This window comes from Scyliorhinus torazame, chromosome 19, assembly GCF_047496885.1.
Source record: "Scyliorhinus torazame isolate Kashiwa2021f chromosome 19, sScyTor2.1, whole genome shotgun sequence".
Taxonomy (NCBI): domain Eukaryota; kingdom Metazoa; phylum Chordata; class Chondrichthyes; order Carcharhiniformes; family Scyliorhinidae; genus Scyliorhinus; species Scyliorhinus torazame.
Window position 1 is genome coordinate 128,895,218 of NC_092725.1, and position 14,794 is coordinate 128,910,011.

General features: G+C 45.7%; 1 long non-coding RNA gene across 1 annotated transcript; it reads left to right on the forward strand.

Moving 5' to 3' along the window:
- Nucleotides 1-245: 245 nt before the first annotated feature.
- Nucleotides 246-4,018, forward strand: LOC140396518 (uncharacterized). The gene is made up of 2 exons (XR_011936560.1): nt 246-1,082; nt 3,562-4,018. It is a non-coding gene; the product is annotated as an uncharacterized lncRNA (long non-coding RNA).
- Nucleotides 4,019-14,794: the final 10,776 nt, after the last annotated feature.

Sequence of the window (14,794 nt, forward strand, 5' to 3'; positions counted from 1 at the left end):
CGACTAATTGCTGCATGGACCTTTTGGATCTGGGCTGTTGCTATGGCTGGACTACCAATGGAGAGCAAACAGGCTCCTCATTACCTGAGGAGATGACTCGACTCAATGAAACAGTCTCTCCCCCTCCCACCTCACCATCTCTCTCCTTGAGGCATGCCGGACAGCTCGCCGTGTTACAAATAATGACTGGCGAGATACCATGCGTCTGGCAGTTGGTCACATCGTCACTAGGCGGGCACAAGCCTCCAGGGCCAAAGATAAAAGCAAATTACCGCGGATGCTGCGATCTGAGACACAAACAACAAATTTGGGACAATCAGCCGGTCGGACAGCATCTGTGGAGAGAGAAGGGAGCCAACGTTTGGAGACTGGATGACTCTTTGTTAAAGCTGGAGAGAATTGGAAATAGGACGAGATTTAAACTTGAGTGGGGGGTGTGGAGAAGTAGGGCTGGATAGAGGACCAGAGATAAGTGGAGATTGACAAAGGTGTCATGAACAAAAACACAATGGGAATGTAAATGGTACTGATAGTACCATTTCCAACAATCACCAGGCAGGAATGTTCCCTTCCAGTCGGGGAACACTTCAGCAGTCAAGGGCATTCAGCCTCTGATCTCCGGGTAAGCGTTCTCCAAGACGGCCTTCAGGACCCGCGACAACGCAGAATCACCGAGCAGAAACTTATAGCCAAGTTCCGCACACATGAGTGCGGCCTCAACAGGGACCTGGGATTCATGTCACATTACATTCATCCCCCACCATCTGGCCTGCGAAATCCTACCAACTGTCCTGGCTTGGGACAATTCACACCTCTTTAACCTGGGGTTACCCCATCTCTGGATCTGTAAAGATTTAATCACCTGCTAATGCTCGCATTCCTAGCATTGTTTGGCATCTTTGAATTTGTCTATATATGTGTTTCTGGAACAGACCTCTTCATTCACCTGAGGAAGGAGCAGCGCTCCGAAAGCTAGTGACATCGAAACAAACCTGTTGGACTTTAACCTGGTGTTGTAAGACTTCGTACTGTACTGATAGTGACACATTAAGAGATTAGAATGTGTTAATGGCAGAACAGTGGTAAGTAAAGACAACTTGGAACAGGGAACAGATGGCTCAAGTGGGGTGAGATGGTTGGATGGAAGGGGGGGGGACATCAAAGGTTGATAGGCCTATATAAAATTGAGTGGATAGTTAAATATTTTAAACAAATTTATCAAGTTCTTTGAGGACAATGGATAATGGGGAGCTTGTAGATGTGGTACATCTAGACAGAAGACATGTGACAAGGTGCTGCATAAAAGACTGATCCAGAAGATGAGATCACAGGGGATTGGGGGCAGAGTACTAGATTGGATTGAGGATTGGCTGACTGACAGAAAGCAGAGGGTTGGGATAAATGTGTCCTTCTCTGGCTGGTGAACTAACTAGCGGGGTGCCACGGGGGTCAATCCTCGGACCTCAATTGTTTACAATCTATATAAATGATCTATCTGCAAGCAGGGACAGAGTATAACGTAGCAAAATTTGCAGATGATACTAAAATAAGGCAGTGAAGAGGAGATAAAAAATTTACAGATATAGATAGGCTATGAGATTGGGCCAACATTTGGCAGATAGAGTTTAATGAAGATAAGTGTGAGGTTATCCATTTTGGTGAAAAGAATAGGAAGGCAAGTTATTCTCGGAGTGGAAAGCAGATTCAAATTTATCAGGGCAGAGGGCTCTGGGTGTCTTTGTTGGTGAATCACAGAAAGTCAATTTGTAGGTATAGCATTTAATTAAAAAGCCAAATGGAATGTTAGTGTTTATTGTGAAAGGATTGGCGTATAAAAGTAGAGATTAAACAGGTGGGGTTTATACTCGCTGGAGTTTAGAAGGATGAGAGGGGATCTGATGGAGGTATACAAACCACTAAAATGGATTGATAAAGTAAACTTGGACCAAAGTTTCCCCTTGTGGGGTGATTTAGAGCAAGAGCTCACAGATATAGGTTGAGAGGTGATGGATTTAGAACTGAAATGAGGAGGAACTACTTCTCGTAGAGAGTGGTGAACTGATGAAACTTGCTGTCCCATAATGTGGTGGAATCTGAGTCATTGAGTGGTTTCAAGAAGGAGATAGAAAGATTTCTGATTTTTAAAATGGGTTAAAGGGATATGGGGAACAGGCAGGGAGGTGGATTTGATACCAAGAAGAGATCAGTCATGATTTGATTGAATACTGGAGCAGGCTCAAGGGGCTGAATTGCCTACTTCTGCTCCTAATTCCTATGTAAAGGCAGGTAGAACATAACAGCGCAGTACAGGCCCTTCGGCCCTCGATGTTGCGCCGACCTGTGAAACCACTCTAAAGTCCATCTACACTATCCCCTTATTGTCCATATGTCTATCCAATGGCCATTTGAATGCCCTTGGTGTTGGCGATTCTACTACTGTTGCAGGCAGGGCATTCCACGCCCTTACTACTCTCTGAGTAAAGAACCTACCTCTGACATCTGTCTTATATCTATCTCCCCTCAATTTAAAGCTATGTCCCCTCGTGCTAGACACCACCATCCGAGGAAAAAGGCTCTCACTGTCCACCCTATCCAATCCTCTGATCATCTTGTATGCCTCAATTAAGTCACCTCTTAACCTCTCTAACGAAAACAGCCTCAAGTCCCTCAGCCTTTCCTCATAAGATCTTCCCTCCATACCAAGCAACATTCTGGTAAATCTCCTCTGCACCCTTTCCAATGCTTCCACATCCTTCCTATAATGCGGCGACCAGAATTGCACGCAATACTCTAAATGCGGCCGCACCAGAGTTTTGTACAGCTGCAACATGACCTCATGGCTCCGAAACTCAATCCCTCTACCAATAAAAGCTAACACACCGTATGCCTTCTTAACAACCCTCTCAACCTGACTGGCAACTTTCAGGGATCTATGTACATGGACACCAAGATCTCTCTGCTCATCCACACGGCCAAGAATCTTACCATTAGCCCAGTAATCTGTCTTCCTGTTATTCCTTCCAAATTGAATCACCTCCCACTTTTCTGCATTAAACTCCATTTGCCACCTCCCAGCCCAGCGCTGCAGCTTATCTATGTCCCTCTATAACTTGTAACATCCTTCCGCACTGTCCACAACTCCACCGACTTTAGTGTCATCTGCAAATTTATCACCCATCCTTCTACGCCCTCCTCCAGGTCATTTATAAAAATGACAAACAGCAGTGGCCCCAAAACAGATCCTTGTGGTACACCACTAGTAACTGGACTCCAGTCTGAACATTTCCCATCAATCACCACCCTTTGTCTTCTTCCAGCTAGCCAATTTCTGATCCAAACTGCTAAATCTCCCTGAATCCCATGCTTCCGTATTTTCTGCAGTAGCCTACCGTGTACTTATTTAGTATCTTAGTCACAACCCCTGCTTTCGTGCTGGAAGCAGTAGCAATAAGATTTCTAATTACTTTAAAATGTTTCAGGATCCTGTAACTGTTATTTTAAAAAGTGAAAAGAACTTTTAAGAGTTTGTACTACATGTGAAAGATCCAATTGCGATTTTAGGGTATTAAATGTGACCTGATGACCGTTGATCTGGAAGCAGTACCAACAGGAAGGTAATTAAAATATAGAGGCAGTATGGCTCATAAGCATCAAAAGGAGGGGAAAGTTGAGAAGAGGGCTGTTCTGGTAGATCCACACTACCATCAACGGTAGAATTGAGAGATGAGAAGGTTCCATCAAGAATGTGCCATGTAGGGAAGATTGCATGGGCTGAACCTTGTTTATGCTGAAGCTGCTGCTTGCAAAGAATCAGCTAACTCCTGAAGGAAAGAGACTACAATTATGCTTGGAAGGACATGTGGCTGAAATTGGGACAATACAGGCAGAATGGACTGCCGAGAAAATGAGTGAGATCGTCTCTGTTGTATCTGCTTTTCTGTGTGAAATTTAAAGTTCATACTGAATGTGACTTTAATTTATGTTGATTCAGTAAAGTAAAAGTTATTAAAAAGTGAAATCTTGTCTGGTGATTTTTTTTTCATTTGGAGGCTCGTTTGGTGAATTTGGTTTTTTGGTTTATGGTTCCCCAAAATGTCATCAAAATGTAAATTCTTTTTAGGTTTCTGTCATGCCTCGTCCTTTTCTCTGCAACTATCTGAGGGTTCCTAGTTATGGCTCAAACCATGATATCATACTGTGGCAAGGTGAGGAGGCAGGCCACAAGAATTAATTTAACAGGCTTGGGATTGAACCTATGCTGTGAACATTATTCTGCACCGAACTCTAACCAACTGAGCTAACCAACACTTTCATTCCTCTTTTTACCAGCCTTTCACTTTTTATATGGCTTTTGCCATGAAATGTGCTTTGTGTTAAATAATTTTAATCCACCAGCTGCAAACATGAATTGAACTTTACAAAAGTACTTTTTAAAACACAGACTAAAATGACTTAAAGCTACAGCCATGATGGCTATCTAATTTGAATCACTGCACATTCCACATCCCAACCCCATTGAGAGGGAGACGCCATATCTGCAAAGCTCTTTCAAAGACAATGACCTGGGAACGATGTGAATGGACCATATTTCCTATTCCGTTATGAGCACAATTTCCAGATAGTCCACTGGATTGAGACAAATCGTCAAATCTAATCACTTGAACAATGGGGCGCTGGCTAAGAGACTGACATAATAACGTTACGATTGGAATACATGATCATGGCTGAATTGGTCAATTGGAGAGGGCAGTCACATGCAAGCCAACCCTTTGTATGTCTTAAGCATGTGTTTTCTCAGCTGAGAAACAGCGAGATCCTCCCTTTCTCCCCACTCAGCTTGCAAGTTTTTGAGCCCTGTCTGCTACTGTTTGACTCTCCATTTGTAACAGAGATTTCATCGCTATAACTCCACTCCACAACTGTGTCTGCAGAAAAACCGATGCATCACCTATCTGCAATTTTAAACCACTTTAATGCTGCAAGCAGAAGACCACTGACTGAAAGCAGTAAGACCACCGGATTCAGTCTGAAGCCAGCTGAGTCACCAAACTACAGACTGAATTCCTGTTCACGCTTATGGATTCTAATTTGACCAACCTATCTTTCCGATCTCTGTCATCTGTATCTGTGAGTATGTGTGAACTTCGAGTGTATGCATGGGCAGGAAAGTTGGTGCCTATTTTATTTTACCTATATAAGTTTAACTATAAAAAACTGAACGTATTTTTGTTAAACTCAGAAAGACCAGTCCTATTGGTTCATTTGTGATCACAGTGCATAAGCAGTTATGTACCAGCTGAGTTGGCAAGTGTACACTTTTCAAACAAAAACACCTGTTGTGCTAAATCGACGAGAGGGAAAAGAGGGGATCCATTTGACCCCACTTCACCTGATTGTTAATACTATCAAAGACATTTGGATTTTCTTTTATATTAGCTGCCGGTCTCTTCTCATACTCTTTCTTTGCTTTCTCTTTGAATCTTCAATGTTCAAACTGGTTCTCAATTGTATTAGCCACCGATCATTTGTCAATGTATCTTTTTTCTGCTTCCATCTTTCTCTTTTTTGTAATCCAGGGAGCTCTGGATTTGCCCTACCTTTTCCCCTTGAGGGTTTGTGCCTAAAATGGAGCTGAATTATCTCCTGTTTAAAGGCTGCCCACTGTTCTGTTACAGTTTTACCTGCCAATCCTTGATTCCAATGCACTCCTATTGATATAAAACATTGACATTTATTGAAATAAGGAACATCTATAAATGCTCATAATTATAACAAGCTGCATATTTATCTCAGAGATGTTAGGAAAATGTGCTCTATTAAGATACAGTTATACTGTATGACCACAATGTTGCAGTACTGACCGCAAACTTCCTCTACAAAACCTCTCACATAAAAGTTTGCCTTTGTAACAACCGCAATAGAGCTCCGATCTGAAACTTCATTGAATGTCTTTGAATTTTCACAAATGCATTATAATCTGATCTGCCTGTGTTTTCCTAACACGAGCAGAGCGCCGATACACAAACTTCTTTGCTGTCTAACCTTAGAATTACACATGGTTAAATACTACCAACAATACAATTCTCGCCACACCACACTTCAGGCTATCCATCAGAGTCCAGCAACTCTATCCTTAAATTCTGATTAATTACTGTGGTCTACAATATAGTCATTAGAATGTACAGAAGTTATTTATTAATTTTTAAAAAAGATTATGAACTCTTGTGGGTTTCAAATTAATGTTAAATTTAAATCTGCGATGTATTTGTATTTAGAACTAATTACTCCCATATGTAACCTTTAGGGGGCAGTATATGATAGTACATGTGTACATTTTTGACCTTATGCGTGCTTAACCAGCTTTAATAAGTAATGACAAGCAATGACCTTGTGATTAATTACTGAAATCCAGTTTTAAAAATTGTATCTTTAAAAAAGTTTTTTAATTTTTTGACTGCAGTCACAACTTACCATAACTTTAAAAAATTGCAAAAAAAAAAATCACAATTTCAAAAAGTACCATAATTATACTGTCTGCACATGGGTAATAGATGAATTTCTGACAGCGCTGACGTTTTAATTTATTTTCACTTATTCCGACCTTTGAAGCTGCTCAAGATTAGTCTACTTCACCTTTAGCAGGACGCAGATGTTCACCCTCATTTTAAAGAATTATTTCATGGAATCAGGGTGCAGCTGACAATAGGATTTACAGTGCTGAAGGAGGCCATTCAGCCCATCAAGTCTGCATCGGCCCTTGGAAAGGGCACCCTTATTAAGCCCACAGCTCCACCTTATCCCAATAACCCAGTAACCCCACCTAACATTTTTTTTGGACACTAGGGGCAATTTAGCATCGCCAATCTACCTAACTTGCACATCTTTGGACTGTGGGAGGAAATCGGAGCATCCGGAGGAAACCCATGCAGGCACGGAGAACGTGCAGACTCCGCACAGACAGTGACCCAAGTTGGGGATCGAACTGGGACCCTGGAGCTGTGAAGCAACTGTGCTAACCCCTGTGCTACCGTGCCGCCCAAATGCCAGCATTTGTTCTCCATCTTGAATTGCTTCCAAGAAGATGGGGGTGAGGAACCTTCTCAAGTCCATCAGGCGTCGGTCGGTACACTCACAGGAAGGGAGTTCCAGGATTTTAACTCCGCAACAGTAAAGGAACGGTGGTATAGTTCTAAGTCAGGATGGTATGTGGCTTAGAGGCGAATTTGTAGGCAGAGGTGCTCCCATTTTAGCTATATGTCCGTACATCTTCAAACTAGGATCTAGAATGTCATAAATGCAATCTGAATTTCTGTTACCTGTCTGCATTTCTAGCAGTAACTAGGAACTACGTCAACCGTGTGAATTTATCACTAGAGGGCACCAGCTCATCAATTGTGTTGCATTTTTGAGCTTTACATGTGCACAGGTATGGATTTAATGCGTTTTGTATTTATGTTAGCAGATCTTACCACATTACAAAAGAATACTGACATTCTGAAATGTGTTTGTTTTTAACATCTTTCAAAAAGGATACATGAGGGCTGGTTAGCTTAGTTAGTTAGAGCCCGGAGCTTAATAGTGCTGATGGCATGGGTTCATTCCCTGCACCAGCAGAGACAGCTCATGGGGGTTGTCTCTTCCATTTGGCATCATTGAGCCATGATTAGCAAACCGTGCACAACAAGGCAGTACATATAGAGAGAAGAACGAGTAAAACGGTGCTGCATTCAGGATTATAACAGAAAAACTATGCACAATGCAATTTACTTCTGTTTTCGTCCAAATGAATAACTGGAATTTTAAACATTCTAAAGTAAATCCTTGGGCTGGATTTTATGGGCGGTGAGGGGCCGCCGGTACTACTCACCCACCTGGGAGAAAAGTCGATTCTAAACTGACCAACTTTAGGTAAGGCCGCCCCGCTGTGATAACACACTCTGGGTGGCCAAAACAAGTCCTCACAGTCCCAACAGTGCTAGAACACAGTAGTGGGTACGGCTGGGATTGCAAGCAGTTGCACAAAGATCGACAATAGACACAGGACCCGGGTAAACCCTGGGCCTTTTGGGCAGGTGGGTTCAGGCACTTTTAGGAGGGGGGTGAGAACGTAGGTTATGGAGGCCAGGAGGAGATCATAAAGGAAAGCGGGGTAACATCATGCGGGGGGGGGGGCAGGAAGGTGGTGGGCTAACCACCCTGCTGAAAACATGCCTAGCGGGGGTCATAAAATCCACCCTCTTGGATTGGAGGAACATTTAATCTAACTTGCACCAGATCAGGCTACATGCTGAATGTAGACCCTACCCAATCTTACTCATCAACTTCAATGGAGAGTAAGAATTGAATGGTACGTAAAACCTAAACTGCGTCTTATTTCATCAATTTCCTGACCAACGCGTTAAGTTGGAGTTGACCCAAAAGTGTAAAATTCATCTGACTGATGGGTTTCTCATCTGGTGAGCTTGGTTGAAATTTCACATCATTTATGTTTGCTCCATGCCAGCAGTTACCAGTTTATGTCGCTATACCAAATAATTGATTCGGTCTTTTATTGCCCAAATTCTATGTCTTTATCGATTCCTGTACAATGGAGAAATGTATTTCTCCTTTCCTCTTCAAAACTGTATATTCAAAATATAATAAAAACCTGCGGTTGAAAGAACATAAAGATTCAACCATTAATTTTCATCAGAAAATCACTTTATTCAGTCAACCATTTATCCAATCACACCATGAAATATTTACTGATAGTGACACAAATAAATACTAAAATTGAATGTAAACAACTGTCAGTTGAAATTTTGCTAATTATTCTGAAATTATTTAATTTCTTACCCAATAAAGGGGCCAGAGCAAATTGTGATGAGTAAATTTGCTTTGTGATAATAGCGGATGGATCTCAACATCAAAGTGGTCGGCGCACCACAAAATGTTCCGTAATGGATCCTCCACTATGCTTGAGGCAGTTGGCCATTGTGTGGTTACTGAGGAAAGGAAGGCTTGCAACAACTGCCGGAAGATGTGATTCGCAGTTTATCCAGGGTTCACTGTCTACCAGGATGCTGTTGCAGTTCTTAGAAAGAGAGAAATATAGAAAATAGGAAGGAGCAAGAGGTGGCCATTCGGCCCTTCGAGCCTGCTCCGCCATTCATTATCATGGCTGATCATTCAACTCAATAGCCTGCCCCCACTTTCTCCCAAATCGTTTGATCCCCTTCACCCCAACTGCCATATCTAACTGCTTCTTGAGAACCTACACGGCGGAATTCACTGTTCCTGATGCTGGCGCAGGATTCATGTAGTTCCACGACAGCAAAACTGGCGCCGCACCTGGACCGATTCAGCTACTGTTAAGGGACCAGCACTGGCGCCACGTGGAACACAATTGATTTACAATGAGAAATGGTGTTGGATTGGCCGGGTCCGCGATTGACACGCTGGAGGCTGACAAGCTGCAGCCACATATACACACTTCACTCCCCAGACACACCATCCCAACCAACAAGGTGGCAGCAAGGAGAGCGGCGCCAAGATTCACTGGTTCTGAGCTGGAGACCCTCCAGGATGTGATGGGGAAGTGACGGTTGACCTGGTACCCCGGCCCGGGAAGGAGGCTGCCAGCCGCCGTCATTCGCCATGTCTGGGTGCTGGTGGTCAGCGCCGTGAGCAACACCATCCGCAGCAGTGCCGGAAAAAGCTGCACAACCTCCTCAGGACGACCAGGGTGAGTAGGCAGCACTGTGCCCCTGGCACTAATCCGCATCCCACACTTCCAGAACCCAAACAATCCCCCACTCGGAGGGCAGCCAAAACCCTACCCTGCACCACATGCCAACACCCATTCATGGCTGGGTGCCTTGGCCACTGAGGCCACCAGCTACCCACACCCTAGGAAGCATGCATCGGACAGTCTAACATTGTCGTTTTTGGTTTCTGCCCCCCCAGGAGAAGGCAGCTCATAACCGCCAAGAGCGGGAGAAAACTGGAGGGGGTCCGCCGGACCTGCGGCACCTCACTGTGGCAGAGCAGAGTACCCTGGGCGTGGTCGGCGGCCCAGGGTGGAGGTCGGCCGCGGGCAAGGAATGAGACTGCTGGGTTGCGGTTCTCCATGACGTTTGCCAAACACCCACCCCCCCCCCCCAACACCACCCCTACCCTCACCCCCACATCCACCCTATAGGGGTTACAGTGGCCATTGCCCTTTAATGGCCTGCCTGATGCCCGCTGGCGGGTGGTGGTGGATGGGGGATATGATGGAGGGTGGGATGTGGGAATGGGGGCACCCATACGGCCGGTGTCACTCTGCACCACTAGCATGTCAGTGAGGTGCGCAGCAAGGTGGCTGCCTTGCAGGCCGCGGCACCTGCCACTGCAGGTGGTAAAATTTGAATTAGGGAGTCTGCACGTTCTCCCCGTGTGTGCGTGGGTTTCCTCCGGGTGCTCCGGTTTCCTCCCACAGTCCAAAGATGTGCAGGTTAGGTGGATTGGCCATGCTAAATTGCCCTTAGTGTCCAAAATTGCCCTTAGTGTTGGGCGGGGTTACTGGGTTATGGGGATAGGGTGGAGGTGTGCGGTTGGCTTTGGTGCTCTTTCCAAGAGCCGGTGCAGACTCTATGGGCCGAATGGCCTCCTTCTGCACTGTAAATTCTATAAAATGGTGGTCTGTGCCTGTACACCACCCCAGTCCCATGGGGGGTCACTCCAGCCACACGGCCCGTTCCCCTGTCACCTACCCACAGGTCCCCCACCCAGGCCAGCCTGGCCCGGCAGCCCATAGTCGCACCTCTCTGAGTTCTACCTCCTCTTTCTCCGTCATCAGCCATGACGCCAGTTTCACAATTTTTAAAAGCACAAGTGAACTACGCCATCGGGAACTCAGCCCATCACAGGCGGAGAATCGTGGCGACCCCAGAGAATGCTGGGTCAGGCCCACTAATGATATGCAAATGGTACTTACTGTACATGCGTTCCGGACCCCATTGCTGCTGCTGTCGAGGTGATGGAGCATTGCGATTTGGGCGTCGGAACTAATTCTCACCCAATCAGCCAACGGAGATTCCTCCCACCCACAATGTTTTGGCCTCAACTGCTTTCTGTGGTAGTGAATTCCACAGGCTGACCACTCTCTGGGTGAAGAAATTTCTCCTCATTTCTGTCCTAAATGGTCTACCCCGTGTCATCAGACTGTAACCCCTGGTCCTGGACACCCCCCACCATCGAGAAAATTCTTGCATCTACCCTGTCCAGTCCTGTTAGAATCTTATAGATTTCTATGAGATTCCCCCCCTCATTCTTCTGAACTCCAGGAAATACAATCCTTACCCACTCAATCTCTTTCCATACGTCAGTCCCACCATCCCAGGAATCAGTCTGGTAAACCTTCACTCACTCCCTCTACAGCAAAAACATCCTTCCTCAGATAAGGAGACCAAAACTGCACACAATATCCGGTGTGGCCTCACCAAGGCCCTGTAAAATTGCAGCAAGCCATCCCTGCTCCTGTACTCTACTCCTCTCGCTATGAAGGCCAACATACCAATGGCCTTCTTTACTGCCTGCTGTACCTGCATATTTACTTTCAGCAACTGGACACCCAGATCTCGTTGCACATTCCCCCTCTCAATTTATGGCCAGTCAGAAAGTAATCTGCCATCCTGTTTTTACTACCATTGTGGTTAACCTCACATTCATCCAAATTATACTGCATCTGCCATTCATTTGCCCACTCAACTTGTCCAAAGCATGCTGAAAAATCTCTGCATCTGCCTCACAACTTACCCTCCCACCCAGCTTTGTCTCATCTGCAAATTTGGAGATATTACATTTAGTTCCCTCATCAAAATCATTAATATATATTGAATAGCTGGGGCCCAGCACCGATCCATGCGGTGCCCGACTAATCACTGTCTGCCATTTGGAAAAAGACTTGTTTATTCCTACTGTTTCCTGTCTGTCAAAAGTTTTCCATCCATTTCGATACACTACTCCCAATCCCATGCGCTTAAATTTTACACGCTAATCTCTTTGTGGGACTTTGTCGCAAGCCTTCAGAAAGTCCAAATAAATGACATCCACTGGCTCCTCTTCATCAACACCACTCGTAATGTCCTCAAAGAATATCCTGCCATATTTTCCAAGTGTTCTGCTATAAAATCTTTGATCATGGATTCTAGAATTTTCCCCACTACTGACGTCAGGCTTACTGGTCTATAATTCCCTGATTTCTCCCTGCCTCCCTTTTTAAATAGTGGGATTACATTAGCTACCCTCAAATCTTTAGGAACAGTTCCAGAGTCTATAGAATCCTGGAAGATGACCACCAATGCACCCACTATTTCTAGGGCCACTTCCTTAAGTTCTCTGGGATGTAGATTATCAGGCCCCGGAGGATTTATCAGCCTCCAATCCCATCAATTTCCCTTCAGTTCCTCCCTCTCACTAAACCTTGTGCTCCCAAGATTTCTGGTATGTTATTTGTGTCCTCCTTCGTGAAGACAGAACCAAAGCATGTATTTAGTTGGTCAGCCATTTCTTTGTTCCCATTATAAATTACTCTTTCTGACTAAGGGACCTACATTTGTTTTCACCTATCTTTTTCTCTTCACAAACCGACAGAATCTTTTATATTTAGTTTTTATGCTCCCCATAAGCTTACCCTTGCCGTTGGCCCTTTGGGGGTCTGCTGAGTGGCAGGGGATGGTGAGGGCGGGGGGGGCGGGGGGGGCAGGGAGCACCGGATGTTGTTTTATGCAGATGACCTATTGTTGTATGTGCCTGACCCACTGGAGCGTATGGACAGAATCATGGGCCTGTTAGAGAGGTTGGGGCATTCTTGGGTACAAGCTGAACGTTGGGAAGAGCGAGTTGTATCCGGCGAATGCGGTGGGGCGGATTGCCAATTTAGGGGCACGCCCATTTAAGGTGGCCAGAGAGAGGTTTAGGTATTTGGGGATTCAGGTGACATGTGAGTGGGTCACGATGCACAGGTGGAATTTGACAACATTAGTGGTGAGGTTAAGGGGATCTTATGAGGTGGGACACTCTGCACTTGACATTGGCAGGGAGGGTACAGGTAGTAAAGATGAATTCGCTGCCAAGGTTACTGTTTATTTTTCAGACCCTCCCGATCTGTCTCCCTTAGGCCTTCATCCACAGGGTGAAAGCACTGATTTTGGAGTTTATATGGGGGGGGGGAAGGTGGTGAGGGTGGAGAGGGCTCTGTTGCAGAGGCAGAGACAGAATGGGGATTGGCGCTCCCGAATCTGCTGCATTATTACTGGACAGCAAATATAGAGAAGGTGAGATGGGGAGGGGGTGTGAGGGGAGGCGGCGGTGGTGGAGCGGGTCAGGTTGGAAGGCGAGTCCTAGAGGGATCCAGTCTGAGTGTTATTGTGATGGCCCCGCTGCCGTTACCTCTGGAAGTATACAGGGAGCGCAATGTGCTATCGACGGTCAGGGTGTGGATCCAGTTGATGATTTTAAATTGGGAATAATGTCGGTGCTGATGCCACTGTTTGGGAACCACAGGTTCAAGGCGGGGGAGTTGGATGGGATGTATGGGAAATGGAGGGAGGTGGGGCTGGAGCTGGTTAGGGACATGTTCTCAGAGGGGAAGTTCGCAGAATTGGGCGAGCTCCAGGAGAATTTTGGGCTGCCCAGGAGTAGTGAGTTTAGGTATATGCAGGTGCGGGACTTTGTGCGGAAGGAGTGGAGGGCGTTCCCCAAGTTACCGGAGTACACGCTCCCTGCTGCTTCCTGACAATTTGGGGGAGGGGAGGATTGGAGATATGTACGGGTGGTTGGGGGGCAGGGCGGGGCACAGGTGGTGAGGATCAAGAGTAAATGGGAGGAGGAGCTGAACGCATCCTTTTCCTACTTGAGGATGAGCTTGATTCAGTTCAAGCTCGTGCATAGGGTACACACGATTCGGGCGAGAATGAGTGGGTACTTCCAGGGGGTGGCTGACGAATGCGAATAGTGTGGGCGAGGGCCGGCGAATCAATAACACATGTTCTGGGGCTGTGAGAAGCTGGAGAGCTATTGGGAAGCAGTGTTTCGAACGCTATCCAAGGTAGTAAGGGTGGAGGTCAAACCGGACCCTGGTGGTGATCTTTGGGGTATTGGAAATGTCGGAACTGCTGGAGGGGAAGGGGGCCGATGTTGTGACCTTCGCCTCTCTAATTGCCCGGCGAAGGATTCTGTTAAATTGGAGGTCAGGTATGCCGCCGGGGGTGGCGGGTTGGCTGGGGGACTTTTGACTTTCTCTGGTTGGAGCAGATTACGTTTGTGTTGAGGGAGTCAGAGGAGGGCTTCAACCTGCGGGGGAGCTGTTTGATGCTATTTGAGGAGTTATTCATTGCGGCGGGGGAGGGCAAAAGAGGGGAGGGGACAAAAGGGGAAAACTTATACAAACTCGATTGTGATTTGATGGGACTGCGTATTTTTAAAAAAGCTTTAAAAATAAAAAAAAGTGCCTGCTGGTTTTTAGCCTTTCTACTCCCAGATTTTAGCTTAAATTCTAACTGTTTTATGTTTTAATTAGCAGACTTCAATCTGAACTTTTCCAAGAGGTTTTTGGAAGTTTGGCTATACCACGTCATATACACATGTACTATAAATTAATATTTAGTGGAGAACAGGCCGACGTTCGGTCAACTAGCCAAAGTGAGTCATCCTCCAACTTATATGACTGTGAAGCTTCCAAACTTTACTCATCGCCTCTGTAATGGTGAATTCTGGGTCATTGGGAGCTACTTTGCAGCTCAGCATTGGAATGCAAATAGCTGTCACAAAA